This window comes from Carassius carassius, chromosome 22 (assembly GCF_963082965.1).
Source record: "Carassius carassius chromosome 22, fCarCar2.1, whole genome shotgun sequence".
Lineage (NCBI taxonomy): Eukaryota > Metazoa > Chordata > Actinopteri > Cypriniformes > Cyprinidae > Carassius > Carassius carassius.
In genome coordinates, this window is record NC_081776.1 from 22182715 (window position 1) to 22204332 (window position 21618).

General features: G+C 49.0%; 18 non-coding genes across 18 annotated transcripts; 6 read left to right on the forward strand and 12 right to left on the reverse strand.

Annotated features, from left to right (window-relative positions):
* Positions 1–71: 71 nt before the first annotated feature.
* On the forward strand, positions 72–145 carry trnam-cau (transfer RNA methionine (anticodon CAU)). Its single transcript has one exon. It is a non-coding gene; the product is annotated as a tRNA-Met (tRNA).
* Positions 146–1349: 1204 nt separating this feature from the next.
* Positions 1350–1432, reverse strand: trnal-cag (transfer RNA leucine (anticodon CAG)). Its single transcript has one exon. It is a non-coding gene; the product is annotated as a tRNA-Leu (tRNA).
* A 1441-nt stretch (positions 1433–2873) lies between these two features.
* trnal-cag (transfer RNA leucine (anticodon CAG)) lies at positions 2874–2956 on the reverse strand. Its single transcript has one exon. It is a non-coding gene; the product is annotated as a tRNA-Leu (tRNA).
* Positions 2957–3052: 96 nt separating this feature from the next.
* On the forward strand, positions 3053–3126 carry trnam-cau (transfer RNA methionine (anticodon CAU)). Its single transcript has one exon. It is a non-coding gene; the product is annotated as a tRNA-Met (tRNA).
* Positions 3127–5067: 1941 nt separating this feature from the next.
* Positions 5068–5150, reverse strand: trnal-cag (transfer RNA leucine (anticodon CAG)). The gene has a single exon. It is a non-coding gene; the product is annotated as a tRNA-Leu (tRNA).
* A 2089-nt stretch (positions 5151–7239) lies between these two features.
* trnal-cag (transfer RNA leucine (anticodon CAG)) lies at positions 7240–7322 on the reverse strand. The gene has a single exon. It is a non-coding gene; the product is annotated as a tRNA-Leu (tRNA).
* A 96-nt stretch (positions 7323–7418) lies between these two features.
* On the forward strand, positions 7419–7492 carry trnam-cau (transfer RNA methionine (anticodon CAU)). Its single transcript has one exon. It is a non-coding gene; the product is annotated as a tRNA-Met (tRNA).
* A 1204-nt stretch (positions 7493–8696) lies between these two features.
* trnal-cag (transfer RNA leucine (anticodon CAG)) lies at positions 8697–8779 on the reverse strand. Its single transcript has one exon. It is a non-coding gene; the product is annotated as a tRNA-Leu (tRNA).
* A 1374-nt stretch (positions 8780–10153) lies between these two features.
* trnal-cag (transfer RNA leucine (anticodon CAG)) lies at positions 10154–10236 on the reverse strand. The gene has a single exon. It is a non-coding gene; the product is annotated as a tRNA-Leu (tRNA).
* A 2089-nt stretch (positions 10237–12325) lies between these two features.
* Positions 12326–12408, reverse strand: trnal-cag (transfer RNA leucine (anticodon CAG)). Its single transcript has one exon. It is a non-coding gene; the product is annotated as a tRNA-Leu (tRNA).
* A 96-nt stretch (positions 12409–12504) lies between these two features.
* Positions 12505–12578, forward strand: trnam-cau (transfer RNA methionine (anticodon CAU)). Its single transcript has one exon. It is a non-coding gene; the product is annotated as a tRNA-Met (tRNA).
* Positions 12579–13782: 1204 nt separating this feature from the next.
* Positions 13783–13865, reverse strand: trnal-cag (transfer RNA leucine (anticodon CAG)). The gene has a single exon. It is a non-coding gene; the product is annotated as a tRNA-Leu (tRNA).
* A 1374-nt stretch (positions 13866–15239) lies between these two features.
* On the reverse strand, positions 15240–15322 carry trnal-cag (transfer RNA leucine (anticodon CAG)). The gene has a single exon. It is a non-coding gene; the product is annotated as a tRNA-Leu (tRNA).
* A 2089-nt stretch (positions 15323–17411) lies between these two features.
* trnal-cag (transfer RNA leucine (anticodon CAG)) lies at positions 17412–17494 on the reverse strand. The gene has a single exon. It is a non-coding gene; the product is annotated as a tRNA-Leu (tRNA).
* Positions 17495–17590: 96 nt separating this feature from the next.
* On the forward strand, positions 17591–17664 carry trnam-cau (transfer RNA methionine (anticodon CAU)). The gene has a single exon. It is a non-coding gene; the product is annotated as a tRNA-Met (tRNA).
* A 1920-nt stretch (positions 17665–19584) lies between these two features.
* On the reverse strand, positions 19585–19667 carry trnal-cag (transfer RNA leucine (anticodon CAG)). Its single transcript has one exon. It is a non-coding gene; the product is annotated as a tRNA-Leu (tRNA).
* Positions 19668–21071: 1404 nt separating this feature from the next.
* On the reverse strand, positions 21072–21154 carry trnal-cag (transfer RNA leucine (anticodon CAG)). Its single transcript has one exon. It is a non-coding gene; the product is annotated as a tRNA-Leu (tRNA).
* A 96-nt stretch (positions 21155–21250) lies between these two features.
* trnam-cau (transfer RNA methionine (anticodon CAU)) lies at positions 21251–21324 on the forward strand. The gene has a single exon. It is a non-coding gene; the product is annotated as a tRNA-Met (tRNA).
* The last annotated feature ends 294 nt before the right edge of the window (positions 21325–21618 follow it).

Sequence of the window (21618 nt, forward strand, 5' to 3'; positions counted from 1 at the left end):
GTTGGAGCCACACCTGAATGCAAGGATCTAGAAGCTACTTATTCTCTGTTTGGGAGCCCTTTATCCCACAAGCCTCGTTGGCGCAGTTAGGCAGCGCGTCAGTCTCATAATCTGAAGTTCGTGAGTTCGAGCCTCACATGGGGCAGAGTGGTGCTTTTTTTCTGAACACTGAGAGCACTTAGACCAGGGGTATCAAACTAAATTCCTTTAGGGCCCGAGCCCTGTAGAGTGTTGTTCCAACCCTTCTCAAACACACAAGGCATGTAGTTTCAAATGAGCCTGAAGGCCATGATTAGTTGGATCAGGTGTGTTCAATCAGGCTTGAATCTAAACTCTGCAGGTCTCCGGCCTTCCAGGGACTGAGTTTGACACCCGTGGCTTAGAAAGAAAGAGTGAGGTTCTCTGTCCCCTTCCGTGTGGGTTTCCCTGTGTCTCCTGGGGGCAAAAGGCCACAGCTCCTCTTCAGGGAAGGTGAAATTATGTTTTGTGGAAAACTGTGAGGTTCCAGGTAAATTCCCTGAATCTCATCCAGCGACATTGCGTGTAGACCCGTGCCATCCTTTTATATACAATGAAGTGAAAATTCTGCATTCATGCTGGCTAACACTGAATGAAGGCAGTAATAGCATCCCTATTATATTCATGTAACACATGGCCACATCCTCCTGAGGTTATGTGAAGTTTCAAAGGCCATATTGCTGCACTGGCCCGGTCCTGCAGATTTGCCTTATACAAAGTTCGGAAGATTAGACCCTTCCAATCAGAGCAGGCCACACAACTCCTTGTCCAAGCTCTTTGTTTTCTCCAGACTGGGCTACTGTTATGCTCCCTTGGCGGGTCTTCCGGCACGTACTATCAAGCCTCTGCAACTGATCCAGGATGCAGCAGCGAGAGTGGTCTTCAACGAGCCAAAGAAAGCCCACGTCACTCCTCTCTTCATAATTTTGCACTGGCTACCAATAGCTGTTCGCATCAGATTCAAGATACTGATGTTTGCCTACAAGATAACCACTGGCTCTGCAGCAATATACCTAAAGTCGCTGGTTCAGACCTATGCTTGCGTTCTGCAAGTGAACGACGCCTCGTGGTGCCATCCCAAAGAGGCACAAAATCACTCTCAAGGACCTTTTCCTGGACTGTTCCCAGCTGGTGGATCGGCTTGCCTATCTCAATTCGAGCAGCGGAGGCTTTAACCATTTTCAAAAAGTGTCTAAAAACTCATCCTTGTCTTCAACGCCTACCCAATGAATACTAGCATTTGCCAAATGCTGTGTTTTGTCAAAGTTAACGCCCTGCTTGCTCAACGTAGCAGAAGACTGAAGTCTCTGTCTGCAGCCAAAGGATAGATCTGTCAGAAGTGGGATTTGAACCCACGCCTCCAGGGGAGACTGCGACCTGAACGCAGCGCCTTAGACCGCTCGGCCATCCTGACACCCTTGATTGGCTAGCGATGGACTGTTGGAGCCACACCTGAATGCAATGATCTAGAAGCTACTTATTCTCTGTTTGGGCGCCCTTCAGCCCACAAGCCTCATTGGTGCAGTTAGGCAGCACATCAGGCTCATAATTTGAAGGTCTTGAGTTCGAGCCTCACACGGGGCAGAGTGGTGCTTAGGCAGCACATCAGGCTCATAATTTGAAGGTCTTGAGTTCGAGCCTCACACGGGGCAGAGTGGTGCTTTTTTCAGATCACTGAGAGTGCTTAGACCAGGGGTATCAAACTAAATTCCTTTAGGAACCGAGCCCTGTAGAGTTTTGTTCCAACCCTTCTCAAACACACAAGGCATGTAGTTTTCAAATGAGCCTGAAGGCCATGATTAGTTGGATCAGGTGTGTTCAATCAGGCTTGAATCTAAACTCTGCAGGTCTCCGGCCTTCCAGGGACTGAGTTTGACACCCGTGGCTTAGAAAGAAAGAGTGAGGTTCTCTGTCCCCTTCCGTGTGGGTTTCCCTGTGTCTACTTGGTCAAAAGGCCACAGCTCCTCTTCAGGGCAGGTGAAATGATGTTTTGTGGAAAACTGTGAGGTTCCAGGTAAATTCCCTGAATCTCATCCAGCGACATTGCGTGTAGACCCGTGCCATCCTTTTGTATACAATGAAGTGAAAATTCTGCATTCATGCTGGCTAACACTGAATGAAGGCAGTAATAGCATCCCTCTCATATTCATGTAACACATGGCCACATCCTCCTGAGGTTTTGTGAAGTTTCAATGGCCATATTGCTGCACTGGCCCGGTCCTGCAGATTTGCCTTATACAAAGTTCGGAAGATTAGACCCTTCCGATCAGAGCAGGCCACACAACTCCTTGTCCAAGCTCTTTGTTTTCTCCAGACTGGGCTACTGTTATGCTCCCTTGGCGGGTCTTCCGGCACGTACTATCAAGCCTCTGCAACTGATCCAGGATGCAGCAGCGAGAGTGGTCTTCAACGAGCCAAAGAAAACCCACGTCACACCTCTCTTCATAATTTTGCACTGGCTACCAATAGCTGTTCGCATCAGATTCAAGATAATGATGTTTGCCTACAAGATAACCACTGGCTCTGCAGCAATATACCTAAAGTCGCTGGTTCAGACCTATGCTTGCGTTCTGCAAGTGAACGACGCCTCGTGGTGCCATCCCAAAGAGGCACAAAATCACTCTCAAGGACCTTTTCCTGGACTGTTCCCAGCTGGTGCATCGGCTTGCCTATCTCAATTCGAGCAGCGGAGGCTTTAACCATTTTCAAAAAGTGTCTAAAAACTCATCCTTGTCTTCAACGCCTGCCCAATGAATACTAGCATTTGCCAAATGCTGTGTTTTGTCAAAGTTAACATCCTGCTGGCTCAACGTAGCAGAAGACTGAAGTCTCTGTCTGCAGCCAAAGGATAGATCTGTCAGACGTGGGATTCGATCCCACACCTCCAGAGGAGACTGCGACCTGAACACAGCGCCTTAGACCGCTCGGCCATCCTGACACCCTTGATTGGCTAGGGATGGCCTGTTGGAGCCACACCTGAATGCAAGGATCTAGAAGCTACTTATTCTCTGTTTGGGAGCCCTTTATCCCACAAGCCTCGTTGGCGCAGTTAGGCAGCGCGTCAGTCTCATAATCTGAAGTTCGTGAGTTCGAGCCTCACATGGGGCAGAGTGGTGCTTTTTTTCTGAACACTGAGAGCACTTAGACCAGGGGTATCAAACTAAATTCCTTTAGGGCCCGAGCCCTGTAGAGTGTTGTTCCAACCCTTCTCAAACACACAAGGCATGTAGTTTCAAATGAGCCTGAAGGCCATGATTAGTTGGATCAGGTGTGTTCAATCAGGCTTGAATCTAAACTCTGCAGGTCTCCGGCCTTCCAGGGACTGAGTTTGACACCCGTGGCTTAGAAAGAAAGAGTGAGGTTCTCTGTCCCCTTCCGTGTGGGTTTCCCTGTGTCTCCTGGGGGCAAAAGGCCACAGCTCCTCTTCAGGGAAGGTGAAATTATGTTTTGTGGAAAACTGTGAGGTTCCAGGTAAATTCCCTGAATCTCATCCAGCGACATTGCGTGTAGACCCGTGCCATCCTTTTATATACAATGAAGTGAAAATTCTGCATTCATGCTGGCTAACACTGAATGAAGGCAGTAATAGCATCCCTATTATATTCATGTAACACATGGCCACATCCTCCTGAGGTTTTGTGAAGTTTCAATGGCCATATTGCTGCACTGGACCGGTCCTGCAGATTTGCCTTATACAAAGTTCGGAAGATTAGACCCTTCCGATCAGAGCAGGCCACACAACTCCTTGTCCAAGCTCTTTGTTTTCTCCAGACTGGGCTACTGTTATGCTCCCTTGGCGGGTCTTCCGGCACGTACTATCAAGCCTCTGCAACTGATCCAGGATGCAGCAGCGAGAGTGGTCTTAAACGATCCAAAGAAACCCCACGTCACACCTTTCTTCATAATTTTGCACTGGCTACCAATAGCTGTTCGCATCAGATTCAAGATACTGATGTTTGCCTACAAGATAACCACTGGCTCTGCAGCTATATACCTAAAGTCGCTGGTTCAGACCTATGCTTGCGTTCTGCAAGTGAACAACGCCTCGTCGTTCCAGGGACTGAGTTTGACACCCGTGGCTAAGAAAGAAAGAGTGAGGTTCTCTGTCCCCTTCCGTGTGGGTTTCCCTGTGTCTCCTGGGGGCAAAATGCCACAGCTCCTCTTCAGGGCAGGTGAAATGAGGTTTTGTGGAAAACTGTGAGGTGCCAGGTAAATTCCCTGAATCTAATCCAGCGACATTGCGTGTAGACCCGTGCCATCCTTTCATATACAATGAAGTGAAAATTCTGCATTCATGCTGGCTAACACTGCATGAAGGCAGTAATAGAATCCCTCTCATATTCATGTAACACATGGCCACGTCGTCCTGAGGTTTTGTGAAGTTTCAAAGGCCATATTGCTGCACTGGCCCGGTCCTGCAGATTTCCCTTATACAACGTTCGGGAGATTAGACCCTTCCGATCAGAGCAGGCCACACAACTCCTTGTCCAAGCTCTTTGTTTTCTCCAGACTGGGCTATTGTTATGCTCCCTTGGTGGGTCTTCCGGCACGTACTATCAAGCCTCTGCAACTGATCCAGGATGCAGCAGCGAGAGTGGTCTTCAACGAGCCAAAGAAAGCCCACGTCACACCTCTCTTCATAATTTTGCACTGGCTACCAATAGCTGTTCGCATCAGATTCAAGATACTGATGTTTGCCTACAAGATAACCACTGGCTCTGCAGCAATATACCTAAAGTCGCTGGTTCAGACCTATGCTTGCGTTCTGCAAGTGAACGACGCCTCGTGATGCTATCCCAAAGAGGCACAAAATCACTCTCAAGGACCTTTTCCTGGACTGTTCCCAGCTGGTGGATCGGCTTGCCTATCTCAATTCAATCAGCGGAGGCTTTAACCATTTTCAAAAAGTGTCTAAAAACTCATCCTTGTCTTCAACGCCTGCCCAATGAATACTAGCATTTGCCAAATGTGTGTTTTGTCAAAGTTAACGCCCTGCTGGCTCAACGTAGCAGAAGACCTAAGTCTCTGTCTGCAGCCAAAGGATAGATCTGTCAGAAGTGGGATTCGAACCCACGCCTCCAGGGGAGACTGCGACCTGAACGCAACGCCTTAGACCGCTCGGCAATCCTGACACACTTGGTTGGCTAGGGATGGCCTGTTGGAGCCACACCTGAATGCACGGTTCTAGAAGCTACTTATTCTCTGTTTGGGCGCCCTTTAGCCCACAAACCTCGTTGGCACAGTTAGGCAGCGCGTCAGTCTCATAATCTGAAGGTCGTGAGTCCGAGCCTCACACGGGGCAGAGTGGTGCTTTTTTCTGATCACTGAGAGCGCTTAGACCAGGGCTATCAAACTAAATTCCTTTAGGGCCCGAGCCCTGTAGAGTGTTCTTCCAACCCTTCTCAAACACACAAGGCATGTAGTTTTCAAATGAGCCTGAAGGCCATGATTAGTTGGATCAGGTGTGTTCAATCAGGCTTGAATCTAAACTCTGCAGGTCTCCGGCCTTCCAGGGACTGAGTTTGACACCCGTGGCTTAGAAAGAAAGAGTGAGGTTCTCTGTCCCCTTCCGTGTGGGTTTCCCTGTGTCTCCTGGGGGCAAAAGGCCACAGCTCCTCTTCAGGGCAGGTGAAATGATGTTTTGTGGAAAACTGTGAGGTTCCAGGTAAATTCCCTGAATCTCATCCAGCGACATTGCGTGTAGACCCGTGCCATCCTTTCATATACAATGAAGTGAAAATTCTGCATTCATGCTGGTTAACACTGAATGAAGGCAGTAATAGCATCCCTCTCATATTCATGTAACACATGGCCACATCCTCCTGAGGTTTTGTGAAGTTTCAATGGCCATATTGCTGCACTGGCCCGGTCCTGCAGATTTGCCTTATACAAAGTTCAGAAGATTAGACCCTTCCGATCAGAGCAGGCCTCACAACTCCTTGTCCAAGCTCTTTGTTTTCTCCAGACTGGGCTACTGTTATGCTCCCTTGGCGGGTCTTCCGGCACGTACTATCAAGCCTCTGCAACTGATCCAGGATGCAGCAGCGAGAGTGGTCTTTAACGAGCCAAAGAAAACCCACGTCACACCTCTCTTCATAATTTTGCACTGGCTACCAATAGCTGTTCGCATCATATTCAAGATACTGATGTTTGCCTACAAGATAACCACTGGCTCTGCAGCAATATACCTAAAGTCGCTGGATCAGACCTATGCTTGCGTTCTGCAAGGGACTGAGTTTGACACCCGTGGCTAAGAAAGAAAGAGTGAGGTTCTCTGTCCCCTTCCGTGTGGGTTTCCCTGTGTCTCCTGGGGGCAAAATGCCACAGCTCCTCTTCAGGGCAGGTGAAATGAGGTTTTGTGGAAAACTGTGAGGTTCCAGGTAAATTCCCTGAATCTCATCCAGCGACATTGCGTGTAGACCCGTGCCATCCTTTCATATACAATGAAGTGAAAATTCTGCATTCATGCTGGCTAACACTGCATGAAGGCAGTAATAGAATCCCTCTCATATTCATGTAACACATGGCCACGTCGTCCTGAGGTTTTGTGAAGTTTCAAAGGCCATATTGCTGCACTGGCCCGGTCCTGCAGATTTGCCTTATACAACGTTCGGGAGATTAGACCCTTCCGATCAGAGCAGGCCACACAACTCCTTGTCCAAGCTCTTTGTTTTCTCCAGACTGGGCTACTGTTATGCTCCCTTGGCGGGTCTTCCGGCACGTACTATCAAGCCTCTGCAACTGATCCAGGATGCAGCAGCGAGAGTGGTCTTCAACGAGCCAAAGAAAGCCCACGTCACACCTCTCTTCATAATTTTGCACTGGCTACCAATAGCTGTTCGCATCAGATTCAAGATACTGATGTTTGCCTACAAGATAACCACTGGCTCTGCAGCAATATACCCAAAGTCGCTGGTTCAGACCTATGCTTGCGTTCTGCAAGTGAACGACGCCTCGTGGTGCCATCCCAAAGAGGCACAAAATCACTCTCAAGGACCTTTTCCTGGACTGTTCCCAGCTGCTGGATCGGCTTGCCTATCTCAATTCAATCAGCGGAGGCTTTAACCATTTTCAAAAAGTGTCTAAAAACTCATCCTTGTCTTCAACGCCTGCCCAATGAATACTAGCATTTGCCAAATGCTGTGTTTTGTCAAAGTTAACGCCCTGCTGGCTCAACGTAGCAGAAGACTGAAGTCTCTGTCTGCAGACAAAGGATAGATCTGTCAGAAGTGGGATTCCAACCCACGCCTCCAGGGGAGACTGCGACCTGAACACAGCGCCTTAGACCGCTCGGCCATCCTGACACACTTGGTTGGCTAGGGATGGCCTGTTGGAGCCACACCTGAATGCACGGATCTAGAAGCTACTTATTCTCTGTTTGGGCGCCCTTTAGCCCACAAGCCTCGTTGGCGCAGTTAGGCAGCGCGTCAGTCTCATAATCTGAAGGTCGTGAGTTCGAGCCTCACACGGGGCAGAGTGGTGCTTTTTTCTGATCACTGAGAGCGCTTAGACCAGGGGTATCAAACTAAATTCCTTTAGGGCCCGAGCCCTGTAGAGTGTTCTTCCAACCCTTCTCAAACACACAAGGCATGTAGTTTTCAAATGAGCCTGAAGGCCATGATTAGCTGGATCAGGTGTGTTCAATCAGGCTTGAATCTAAACTCTGCAGGTATCCGGCCTTCCAGGGACTGAGTTTGACACCCGTGGCTTAGAAAGAAAGAGTGAGTTTCTCTGTCCCCTTCCGTGTGGGTTTCCCTGTGTCTCCTGGGGGCAAAAGGCCACAGCTCCTCTTCAGGGCAGGTGAAATGATGTTTTGTGGAAAACTGTGAGGTTCCAGGTAAATTCCCTGAATCTCATCCAGCGACATTGCGTGTAGACCCGTGCCATCCTTTCATATACAATGAAGTGAAAATTCTGCATTCATGCTGGCTAACACTGCATGAAGGCAGTAATAGAATCCCTCTCATATTCATGTAACACATGGCCACGTCGTCCTGAGGTTTTGTGAAGTTTCAAAGGCCATATTGCTGCACTGGCCCGGTCCTGCAGATTTGCCTTAAACAACGTTCGGGAGATTAGACCCTTCCGATCAGAGCAGGCCACACAACTCCTTGTCCAAGCTCTTTGTTTTCTCCAGACTGGGCTACTGTTATGCTCCCTTGGCGGGTCTTCCGGCACGTACTATCAAGCCTCTGCAACTGATCCAGGATGCAGCAGCGAGAGTGGTCTTCAACGAGCCAAAGAAAGCCCACGTCACACCTCTCTTCATAATTTTGCACTGGCTACCAATAGCTGTTCGCATCAGATTCAAGATACTGATGTTTGCCTACAAGATAACCACTGGCTCTGCAGCAATGTACCTAAAGTCGCTGGTTCAGACCTATGCTTGCGTTCTGCAAGTGAACGACGCCTCGTGGTGCCATCCCAAAGAGGCACAAAATCACTCTCAAGGACCTTTTCCTGGACTGTTCCCAGCTGGTGGATCGGCTTGCCTATCTCAATTCAATCAGCGGAGGCTTTAACCATTTTCAAAAAGTGTCTAAAAACTCATCCTTGTCTTCAACTTCTGCCCAATGAATACTAGCATTTGCCAAATGCTGTGTTTTGTCAAAGTTAACGCCCTGCTGGCTCAACGTAGCAGAAGACTGAAGTCTCTGTCTGCAGCCAAAGGATAGATCTGTCAGAAGTGGGATTCGAACCCACGCCTCCAGGGGAGACTGCGACCTGAACGCAGCGCCTTAGAACGCTCGGCCATCCTGCCACACTTGGTTGGCTAGGGATGGCCTGTTGGAGCCACACCTGAATGCACGGATCTAGAAGCTACTTATTCTCTGTTTGGGCGCCCTTTAGCCCACAAACCTCGTTGGCACAGTTAGGCAGCGCGTCAGTCTCATAATCTGAAGGTCGTGAATTCGAGCCTCACACGGGGCAGAGTGGTGCTTTTTTCTGATCACTGAGAGCGCTTAGACCAGGGCTATCAAACTAAATTCCTTTAGGGCCCGAGCCCTGTAGAGTGTTCTTCCAACCCTTCTCAAACACACAAGGCATGTAGTTTTCAAATGAGCCTGAAGGCCATGATTAGTTGGATCAGGTGTGTTCAATCAGGCTTGAATCTAAACTCTGCAGGTCTCCGGCCTTCCAGGGACTGAGTTTGACACCCGTGGCTTAGAAAGAAAGAGTGAGGTTCTCTGTCCCCTTCCGTGTGGGTTTCCCTGTGTCTCCTGGGGGCAAAAGGCCACAGCTCCTCTTCAGGGCAGGTGAAATGATGTTTTGTGGAAAACTGTGAGGTTCCAGGTAAATTCCCTGAATCTCATCCAGCGACATTGCGTGTAGACCCGTGCCATCCTTTCATATACAATGAAGTGAAAATTCTGCATTCATGCTGGTTAACACTGAATGAAGGCAGTAATAGCATCCCTCTCATATTCATGTAACACATGGCCACATCCTCCTGAGGTTTTGTGAAGTTTCAATGGCCATATTGCTGCACTGGACCGGTCCTGCAGATTTGCCTTATACAAAGTTCAGAAGATTAGACCCTTCCGATCAGAGCAGGCCTCACAACTCCTTGTCCAAGCTCTTTGTTTTCTCCAGACTGGGCTATTGTTATGCTCCCTTGGTGGGTCTTCCGGCACGTACTATCAAGCCTCTGCAACTGATCCAGGATGCAGCAGCGAGAGTGGTCTTCAACGAGCCAAAGAAAGCCCACGTCACACCTCTCTTCATAATTTTGCACTGGCTACCAATAGCTGTTCGCATCAGATTCAAGATACTGATGTTTGCCTACAAGATAACCACTGGCTCTGCAGCAATATACCTAAAGTCGCTGGTTCAGACCTATGCTTGCGTTCTGCAAGTGAACGACGCCTCGTGATGCTATCCCAAAGAGGCACAAAATCACTCTCAAGGACCTTTTCCTGGACTGTTCCCAGCTGGTGGATCGGCTTGCCTATCTCAATTCAATCAGCGGAGGCTTTAACCATTTTCAAAAAGTGTCTAAAAACTCATCCTTGTCTTCAACGCCTGCCCAATGAATACTAGCATTTGCCAAATGCTGTGTTTTGTCAAAGTTAACGCCCTGCTGGCTCAACGTAGCAGAAGACCTAAGTCTCTGTCTGCAGCCAAAGGATAGATCTGTCAGAAGTGGGATTCGAACCCACGCCTCCAGGGGAGACTGCGACCTGAACGCAACGCCTTAGACCGCTCGGCCATCCTGACACACTTGGTTGGCTAGGGATGGCCTGTTGGAGCCACACCTGAATGCACGGTTCTAGAAGCTACTTATTCTCTGTTTGGGCGCCCTTTAGCCTACAAACCTCGTTGGCACAGTTAAGCAGCGCGTCAGTCTCATAATCTGAAGGTCGTGAGTCCGAGCCTCACACGGGGCAGAGTGGTGCTTTTTTCTGATCACTGAGAGCGCTTAGACCAGGGCTATCAAACTAAATTCCTTTAGGGCCCGAGCCCTGTAGAGTGTTCTTCCAACCCTTCTCAAACACACAAGGCATGTAGTTTTCAAATGAGCCTGAAGGCCATGATTAGTTGGATCAGGTGTGTTCAATCAGGCTTGAATCTAAACTCTGCAGGTCTCCGGCCTTCCAGGGACTGAGTTTGACACCCGTGGCTTAGAAAGAAAGAGTGAGGTTCTCTGTCCCCTTCCGTGTGGGTTTCCCTGTGTCTCCTGGGGGCAAAAGGCCACAGCTCCTCTTCAGGGCAGGTGAAATGATGTTTTGTGGAAAACTGTGAGGTTCCAGGTAAATTCCCTGAATCTCATCCAGCGACATTGCGTGTAGACCCGTGCCATCCTTTCATATACAATGAAGTGAAAATTCTGCATTCATGCTGGTTAACACTGAATGAAGGCAGTAATAGCATCCCTCTCATATTCATGTAACACATGGCCACATCCTCCTGAGGTTTTGTGAAGTTTCAATGGCCATATTGCTGCACTGGCCCGGTCCTGCAGATTTGCCTTATACAAAGTTCAGAAGATTAGACCCTTCCGATCAGAGCAGGCCTCACAACTCCTTGTCCAAGCTCTTTGTTTTCTCCAGACTGGGCTACTGTTATGCTCCCTTGGCGGGTCTTCCGGCACGTACTATCAAGCCTCTGCAACTGATCCAGGATGCAGCAGCGAGAGTGGTCTTTAACGAGCCAAAGAAAACCCACGTCACACCTCTCTTCATAATTTTGCACTGGCTACCAATAGCTGTTCGCATCAGATTCAAGATACTGATGTTTGCCTACAAGATAACCACTGGCTCTGCAGCAATATACCTAAAGTCGCTGGTTCAGACCTATGCTTGCGTTCTGCTAGGGACTGAGTTTGACACCCGTGGCTAAGAAAGAAAGAGTGAGGTTCTCTGTCCCCTTCCGTGTGGGTTTCCCTGTGTCTCCTGGGGGCAAAATGCCACAGCTCCTCTTCAGGGCAGGTGAAATGAGGTTTTGTGGAAAACTGTGAGGTTCCAGGTAAATTCCCTGAATCTCATCCAGCGACATTGCGTGTAGACCCGTGCCATCCTTTCATATACAATGAAGTGAAAATTCTGCATTCATGCTGGCTAACACTGCATGAAGGCAGTAATAGAATCCCTCTCATATTCATGTAACACATGGCCACGTCGTCCTGAGGTTTTGTGAAGTTTCAAAGGCCATATTGCTGCACTGGCCCGGTCCTGCAGATTTGCCTTATACAACGTTCGGGAGATTAGACCCTTCCGATCAGAGCAGGCCACACAACTCCTTGTCCAAGCTCTTTGTTTTCTCCAGACTGGGCTACTGTTATGCTCCCTTGGCGGGTCTTCCGGCACGTACTATCAAGCCTCTGCAACTGATCCAGGATGCAGCAGCGAGAGTGGTCTTCAACGAGCCAAAGAAAGCCCACGTCACACCTCTCTTCATAATTTTGCACTGGCTACCAATAGCTGTTCGCATCAGATTCAAGATACTGATGTTTGCCTAAAAGATAACCACTGGCTCTGCAGCAATATACCTAAAGTCGCTGGTTCAGACCTATGCTTGCGTTCTGCAAGTGAACGACGCCTCGTGGTGCCATCCCAAAGAGGCACAAAATCACTCTCAAGGACCTTTTCCTGGACTGTTCCCAGCTGGTGGATCGGCTTGCCTATCTCAATTCAATCAGCGGAGGCTTTAACCATTTTCAAAAAGTGTCTAAAAACTCATCCTTGTCTTCAACGCCTGCCCAATGAATACTAGCATTTGCCAAATGCTGTGTTTTGTCAAAGTTAACGCCCTGCTGGCTCAACGTAGCAGAAGACTGAAGTCTCTGTCTGCAGACAAAGGATAGATCTGTCAGAAGTGGGATTCGAACCCACGCCTCCAGGGGAGACTGCGACCTGAACACAGCGCCTTAGACCGCTCAGCCATCCTGACACACTTGGTTGGCTAGGGATGGCCTGTTGGAGCCACACCTGAATGCACGGATCTAGAAGCTACTTATTCTCTGTTTGGGCGCCCTTTAGCCCACAAGCCTCGTTGGCGCAGTTAGGCAGCGCGTCAGTCTCATAATCTGAAGGTCGTGAGTTCGAGCCTCACACAGGGCAGAGTGGTGCTTTTTTCTGATCACTGAGAGCGCTTAGACCAGGGGTATCAAACTAAATTCCTTTAGGGCCCGAGCCCTGTAGAGTGTTCTTCCAACCCTTCTCAAACACACAAGGCATGTAGTTTTCAAATGAGCCTGAAGGCCATGATTAGCTGGATCAGGTGTGTTCAATCAGGCTTGAATCTAAACTCTGCAGGTATCCGGCCTTCCAGGGACTGAGTTTGACACCCGTGGCTTAGAAAGAAAGAGTGAGTTTCTCTGTCCCCTTCCGTGTGGGTTTTCCTGTGTCTCCTGGGGGCAAAAGGCCACAGCTCCTCTTCAGGGCAGGTGAAATGATGTTTTGTGGAAAACTGTGAGGTTCCAGGTAAATTCCCTGAATCTCATCCAGCGACATTGCGTGTAGACCCGTGCCATCCTTTCATATACAATGAAGTGAAAATTCTGCATTCATGCTGGCTAACACTGCATGAAGGCAGTAATAGAATCCCTCTCATATTCATGTAACACATGGCCACGTCGTCCTGAGGTTTTGTGAAGTTTCAAAGGCCATATTGCTGCACTGGCCCGGTCCTGCAGATTTGCCTTATACAACGTTCGGGAGATTAGACCCTTCCGATCAGAGCAGGCCACACAACTCCTTGTCCAAGCTCTTTGTTTTCTCCAGACTGGGCTACTGTTATGCTCCCTTGGCGGGTCTTCCGGCACGTACTATCAAGCCTCTGTAACTGATCCAGGATGCAGCAGCGAGAGTGGTCTTCAACGAGCCAAAGAAAGCCCACGTCACACCTCTCTTCATAATTTTGCACTGGCTACCAATAGCTGTTCGCATCAGATTCAAGATACTGATGTTTGCCTACAAGATAACCACTGGCTCTGCAGCAATGTACCTAAAGTCGCTGGTTCAGACCTATGCTTGCGTTCTGCAAGTGAACGACGCCTCGTGGTGCCATCCCAAAGAGGCACAAAATCACTCTCAAGGACCTTTTCCTGGACTGTTCCCAGCTGGTGGATCGGCTTGCCTATCTCAATTCAATCAGCGGAGGCTTTAACCATTTTCAAAAAGTGTCTAAAAACTCATCCTTGTCTTCAACTTCTGCCCAATGAATACTAGCATTTGCCAAATGCTGTGTTTTGTCAAAGTTAACGCCCTGCTGGCTCAACGTAGCAGAAGACTGAAGTCTCTGTCTGCAGCCAAAGGATAGATCTGTCAGAAGTGGGATTCGAACCCACGCCTCCAGGGGAGACTGCGACCTGAACGCAGCGCCTTAGAACGCTCGGCCATCCTGCCACACTTGGTTGGCTAGGGATGGCCTGTTGGAGCCACACCTGAATGCACGGATCTAGAAGCTACTTATTCTCTGTTTGGGCGCCCTTTAGCCCACAAACCTCGTTGGCACAGTTAGGCAGCGCGTCAGTCTCATAATCTGAAGGTCGTGAATTCGAGCCTCACACGGGGCAGAGTGGTGCTTTTTTCTGATCACTGAGAGCGCTTAGACCAGGGCTATCAAACTAAATTCCTTTAGGGCCCGAGCCCTGTAGAGTGTTCTTCCAACCCTTCTCAAACACACAAGGCATGTAGTTTTCAAATGAGCCTGAAGGCCATGATTAGTTGGATCAGGTGTGTTCAATCAGGCTTGAATCTAAACTCTGCAGGTCTCCGGCCTTCCAGGGACTGAGTTTGACACCCGTGGCTTAGAAAGAAAGAGTGAGGTTCTCTGTCCCCTTCCGTGTGGGTTTCCCTGTGTCTCCTGGGGGCAAAAGGCCACAGCTCCTCTTCAGGGCAGGTGAAATGATGTTTTGTGGAAAACTGTGAGGTTCCAGGTAAATTCCCTGAATCTCATCCAGCGACATTGCGTGTAGACCCGTGCCATCCTTTCATATACAATGAAGTGAAAATTCTGCATTCATGCTGGTTAACACTGAATGAAGGCAGTAATAGCATCCCTCTCATATTCATGTAACACATGGCCACATCCTCCTGAGGTTTTGTGAAGTTTCAATGGCCATATTGCTGCACTGGCCCGGTCCTGCAGATTTGCCTTATACAAAGTTCAGAAGATTAGACCCTTCCGATCAGAGCAGGCCTCACAACTCCTTGTCCAAGCTCTTTGTTTTCTCCAGACTGGGCTATTGTTATGCTCCCTTGGTGGGTCTTCCGGCACGTACTATCAAGCCTCTGCAACTGATCCAGGATGCAGCAGCGAGAGTGGTCTTCAACGAGCCAAAGAAAGCCCACGTCACACCTCTCTTCATAATTTTGCACTGGCTACCAATAGCTGTTCGCATCAGATTCAAGATACTGATGTTTGCCTACAAGATAACCACTGGCTCTGCAGCAATATACCTAAAGTCGCTGGTTCAGACCTATGCTTGCGTTCTGCAAGTGAACGACGCCTCGTGATGCTATCCCAAAGAGGCACAAAATCACTCTCAAGGACCTTTTCCTGGACTGTTCCCAGCTGGTGGATCGGCTTGCCTATCTCAATTCAATCAGCGGAGGCTTTAACCATTTTCAAAAAGTGTCTAAAAACTCATCCTTGTCTTCAACGCCTGCCCAATGAATACTAGCATTTGCCAAATGCTGTGTTTTGTCAAAGTTAACGCCCTGCTGGCTCAACGTAGCAGAAGACCTAAGTCTCTGTCTGCAGCCAAAGGATAGATCTGTCAGAAGTGGGATTCGAACCCACGCCTCCAGGGGAGACTGCGACCTGAACGCAACGCCTTAGACCGCTCGGCCATCCTGACACACTTGGTTGGCTAGGGATGGCCTGTTGGAGCCACACCTGAATGCACGGTTCTAGAAGCTACTTATTCTCTGTTTGGGCGCCCTTTAGCCCACAAACCTCGTTGGCACAGTTAAGCAGCGCGTCAGTCTCATAATCTGAAGGTCGTGAGTCCGAGCCTCACACGGGGCAGAGTGGTGCTTTTTTCTGATCACTGAGAGCGCTTAGACCAGGGCTATCAAACTAAATTCCTTTAGGGCCCGAGCCCTGTAGAGTGTTCTTCCAACCCTTCTCAAACACACAAGGCATGTAGTTTTCAAATGAGCCTGAAGGCCATGATTAGTTGGATCAGGTGTGTTCAATCAGGCTTGAATCTAAACTCTGCAGGTCTCCGGCCTTCCAGGGACTGAGTTTGACACCCGTGGCTTAGAAAGAAAGAGTGAGGTTCTCTGTCCCCTTCCGTGTGGGTTTCCCTGTGTCTCCTGGGGGCAAAAGGCCACAGCTCCTCTTCAGGGCAGGTGAAATGATGTTTTGTGGAAAACTGTGAGGTTCCAGGTAAATTCCCTGAATCTCATCCAGCGACATTGCGTGTAGACCCGTGCCATCCTTTCATATACAATGAAGTGAAAATTCTGCATTCATGCTGGTTAACACTGAATGAAGGCAGTAATAGCATCCCTCTCATATTCATGTAACACATGGCCACATCCTCCTGAGGTTTTGTGAAGTTTCAATGGCCATATTGCTGCACTGGCCCGGTCCTGCAGATTTGCCTTATACAAAGTTCAGAAGATTAGACCCTTCCGATCAGAGCAGGCCTCACAACTCCTTGTCCAAGCTCTTTGTTTTCTCCAGACTGGGCTACTGTTATGCTCCCTTGGCGGGTCTTCCGGCACGTACTATCAAGCCTCTGCAACTGATCCAGGATGCAGCAGCGAGAGTGGTCTTTAACGAGCCAAAGAAAACCCACGTCACACCTCTCTTCATAATTTTGCACTGGCTACCAATAGCTGTTCGCATCAGATTCAAGATACTGATGTTTGCCTACAAGATAACCACTGGCTCTGCAGCAATATACCTAAAGTCGCTGGTTCAGACCTATGCTTGCGTTCTGCTAGGGACTGAGTTTGACACCCGTGGCTAAGAAAGAAAGAGTGAGGTTCTCTGTCCCCTTCCGTGTGGGTTTCCCTGTGTCTCCTGGGGGCAAAATGCCACAGCTCCTCTTCAGGGCAGGTGAAATGAGGTTTTGTGGAAAACTGTGAGGTTCCAGGTAATTTCCCTGAATCTCATCCAGCGACATTGCGTGTAGACCCGTGCCATCCTTTCATATACAATGAAGTGAAAATTCTGCATTCATGCTGGCTAACACTGCATGAAGGCAGTAATAGAATCCCTCTCATATTCATGTAACACATGGCCACGTCGTCCTGAGGTTTTGTGAAGTTTCAAAGGCCATATTGCTGCACTGGCCCGGTCCTGCAGATTTGCCTTATACAACGTTCGGGAGATTAGACCCTTCCGATCAGAGCAGGCCACACAACTCCTTGTCCAAGCTCTTTGTTTTCTCCAGACTGGGCTACTGTTATGCTCCCTTGGCGGGTCTTCCGGCACGTACTATCAAGCCTCTGCAACTGATCCAGGATGCAGCAGCGAGAGTGGTCTTCAACGAGCCAAAGAAAGCCCACGTCACACCTCTCTTCATAATTTTGCACTGGCTACCAATAGCTGTTCGCATCAGATTCAAGATACTGATGTTTGCCTAAAAGATAACCACTGGCTCTGCAGCAATATACCTAAAGTCGCTGGTTCAGACCTATGCTTGCGTTCTGCAAGTGAACGACGCCTCGTGGTGCCATCCCAAAGAGGCACAAAATCACTCTCAAGGACCTTTTCCTGGACTGTTCCCAGCTGGTGGATCGGCTTGCCTATCTCAATTCAATCAGCGGAGGCTTTAACCATTTTCAAAAAGTGTCTAAAAACTCATCCTTGTCTTCAACGCCTGCCCAATGAATACTAGCATTTGCCAAATGCTGTGTTTTGTCAAAGTTAACATCCTGCTGGCTCAACGTAGCAGAAGACTGAAGTCTCTGTCTGCAGCCAAAGGATAGATCTGTCAGAAGTGGGATTCGAACCCACGCCTCCAGGAGAGACTGCGACCTGAACGCAGCGCCTTAGACCGCTCGGCCATCCTGACACCCTTGATTGGCTAGGGATGGCCTGTTGGAGCCACACCTGAATGCAAGGATCTAGAAGCTACTTATTCTCTGTTTGGGCGCCCTTTATCCCACAAGCCTCGTTGGCGCAGTTAGGCAGCGCGTCAGTCTCATAATCTGAAGGCCGTGAGTTCGAGCCTCACACGGGGCAGAGTGGTGCTTTTTTTCTGATCACTGAGAGCGCTTAGACCAGGGGTATCAAACTAAATTCCTTTAGGGCCCGAGCCCTGTAGAGTGTTGTTCCAACCCTTCTCAAACACACAAGGCATGTAGTTTTCAAATGAGCCTGAAGGCCATGATTAGTTGGATCAGGTGTGTTCAATCAGGCTTGAATCTAAACTCTGCAGGTCTCCGGCCTTCCAGGGACTGAGTTTGACACCCGTGGATTAGAAAGAAAGAGTGAGGTTCTCTGTCCCCTTCCGTGTGGGTTTCCCTGTGTCTCCTGGGGGCAAAAGGCCACAGCTCCTCTTCAGGGCAGGTGAAATGATGTTTTGTGGAAAACTGTAAGGTTCCAGGTAAATTCCCTGAATCTCATCCAGCGACATTGCGTGTAGACCCGTGCCATCCTTTTATATACAATGAAGTGAAAATTCTGCATTCATGCTGGCTAACTCTGAATGAAGGCAGTAATAGCATCCCTCTCATATTCATGTAACACATGGCCACATCCTCCTGAGGTTTTGTGAAGTTTCAAAGGCCATATTGCTGCACTGGCCCGGTCCTGCAGATTTGCCTTATACAAAGTTCTGAAGATTAGACCCTTCCGATCAGAGCAGGCCACACAACTCCTTGTCCAAGCTCTTTGTTTTCTCCAGACTGGGCTACTGTTATGCTCCCTTGGCGGGTCTTCCGGCACGTACTATCAAGCCTCTGCAAATGATCCAGGATGCAGCAGCGAGAGTGGTCTTAAACGAGCCAAAGAAAGCCCACGTCACACCTCTCTTCATAATTTTGCACTGGCTACCAATAGCTGTTCGCATCAGATTCAAGATACTGATGTTTGCCTACAAGATAACCACTGGCTCTGCAGCAATATACCTAAAGTCGCTGGTTCAGACCTATGCTTGCGTTCTGCAAGGGACTGAGTTTGACACCCGTGGCTAAGAAAGAAAGAGTGAAGTTCTCTGTCCCCTTCCGTGTGGGTTTCCCTGTGTCTCCTGGGGGCAAAATGCCACAGCTCCTCTTCAGGGCAGGTGAAATGAGGTTTTGTGGAAAACTGTGAGGTTCCAGGTAAATTCCCTGAATCTCATCCAGCGACATTGCGTGTACACCCGTGCCATCCTTTCATATACAATGAAGTGAAAATTCTGCATTCATGCTGGCTAACACTGCATGAAGGCAGTAATAGAATCCCTCTCATATTCATGTAACACATGGCCACGTCGTCCTGAGGTTTTGTGAAGTTTCAAAGGCCATATTGCTGCACTGGCCCGGTCCTGCAGATTTGCCTTATACAACGTTCGGGAGATTAGACCCTTCCGATCAGAGCAGGCCACACAACTCCTTGTCCAAGCTCTTTGTTTTCTCCAGACTGGGCTACTGTTATGCTCCCTTGGCGGGTCTTCCGGCACGTACTATCAAGCCTCTGCAACTGATCCAGGATGCAGCAGCGAGAGTGGTCTTCAACGAGCCAAAGAAAGCCCACGTCACACCTCTCTTCATAATTTTGCACTGGCTACCAATAGCTGTTCGCATCAGATTCAAGATACTGATGTTTGCCTACAAGATAACCACTGGCTCTGCAGCAATATACCTAAAGTCGCTGGTTCAGACCTATGCTTGCGTTCTGCAAGTGAACGACGCCTCGTGGTGCCATCCCAAAGAGGCACAAAATCACTCTCAAGGACCTTTTCCTGGACTGTTCCCAGCTGGTGGATCGGCTTGCCTATCTCAATTCAATCAGCGGAGGCTTTAACCATTTTCAAAAAGTGTCTAAAAACTCATCCTTGTCTTCAACTTCTGCCCAATGAATACTAGCATTTGCCAAATGCTGTGTTTTGTCAAAGTTAACGCCCTGCTGGCTCAACGTAGCAGACGACTGAAGTCTCTGTCTGCAGCCAAAGGATAGATCTGTCAGAAGTGGGATTCGAACCCACGCCTCCAGGGGAGACTGCGACCTGAACGCAGCGCCTTAGACCGCTCGGCCATCCTGACACACTTGGTTGGCTAGGGATGGCCTGTTGGAGCCACACCTGAATGTACGGATCTAGAAGCTACTTATTCTCTTCCGATCAGAGCAGGCCACACAACTCCTTGTCCAAGCTCTTTGTTTTCTCCAGACTGGGCTACTGTTATGCTCCCTTGGCGGGTCTTCCGGCACGTACTATCAAGCCTCTGCAACTGATCCAGGATGCAGCAGCGAGAGTGGTCTTAAACGAGCCAAAGAAAGCCCACGTCACACCTTTCTTCATAATTTTGCACTGGCTACCAATAGCTGTTCGCATCAGATTCAAGATACTGATGTTTGCCTAAAAGATAACCACTGGCTCTGCAGCAATATACCTAAAGTCGCTGGTTCAGACCTATGCTTGCGTTCTGCAAGTGAACGACGCCTCGTCGTTCCAGGGACTGAGTTTGACACCCGTGGCTAAGAAAGAAAGAGTGAGGTTCTCTGTCCCCTTCCGTGTGGGTTTCCCTGTGTCTCCTGGGGGCAAAATGCCACAGCTCCTCTTCAGGGCAGGTGAAATGAGGTTTTGTGGAAAACTGTGAGGTTCCAGGTAAATTCCCTGAATCTCATCCAGCGACATTGCGTGTAGACCCGTGCCATCCTTTCATATACAATGAAGTGAAAATTCTGCATTCATGCTGGCTAACACTGCATGAAGGCAGTAATAGAATCCCTCTCATATTCATGTAACACATGGCCACGTCGTCCTGAGGTTTTGTGAAGTTTCAAAGGCCATATTGCTGCACTGGCCCGGTCCTGCAGATTTGCCTTATACAACGTTCGGGAGATTAGACCCTTCCGATCAGAGCAGGCCACACAACTCCTTGTCCAAGCTCTTTGTTTTCTCCAGACTGGGCTACTGTTATGCTCCCTTGGCGTGTCTTCCGGCACGTACTATCAAGCCTCTGCAACTGATCCAGGATGCAGCAGCGAGAGTGGTCTTCAACGAGCCAAAGAAAGCCCACGTCACACCTCTCTTCATAATTTTGCACTGGCTACCAATAGCTGTTCGCATCAGATTCAAGATACTGATGTTTGCCTACAAGATAACCACTGGCTCTGCAGCAATATACCTAAAGTCGCTGGTTCAGACCTATGCTTGCGTTCTGCAAGTGAACGACGCCTCGTGGTGCCATCCCAAAGAGGCACAAAATCACTCTCAAGGACCTTTTCCTGGACTGTTCCCAGCTGGTGGATCGGCTTGCCTATCTCAATTCAATCAGCGGAGGCTTTAACCATTTTCAAAAAGTGTCTAAAAACTCATCCTTGTCTTCAACGCCTGCCCAATGAATACTAGCATTTGCGAAATGCTGTGTTTTGTCAAAGTTAACATCCTGCTGGCTCAACGTAGCAGAAGACTGAAGTCTCTGTCTGCAGCCAAAGGATAGATCTGTCAGAAGTGGGATTCGAACCCACGCCTCCAGGGGAGACTGCGACCTGAACGCAGCGCCTTAGACCGCTCGGCCATCCTGACACCCTTGATTGGCTAGGGATGGCCTGTTGGAGCCACACCTGAATGCAAGGATCTAGAAGCTACTTATTCTCTGTTTGGGCGCCCTTTATCCCACAAGCCTCGTTGGCGCAGTTAGGAAGCGCGTCAGTCTCATAATCTGAAGGTCGTGAGTTCGAGCCTCACACGGGGCAGAGTGGTGCTTTTTTTCTGATCACTGAAAGCGCTTAGACCAGGGGTATCAAACTAAATTCCTTTAGGGCCCGAGCCCTGTAGAGTGTTGTTCCAACCCTTCTCAAACACACAAGGCATGTAGTTTTCAAATGAGCCTGAAGGCCATGATTAGTTGGATCAGGTGTGTTCAATCAGGCTTGAATCTAAACTCTGCAGGTCTCCGGCCTTCCAGGGACTGAGTTTGACACCCGTGGATTAGAAAGAAAGAGTGAGGTTCTCTGTCCCCTTCCGTGTGGGTTTCCCTGTGTCTCCTG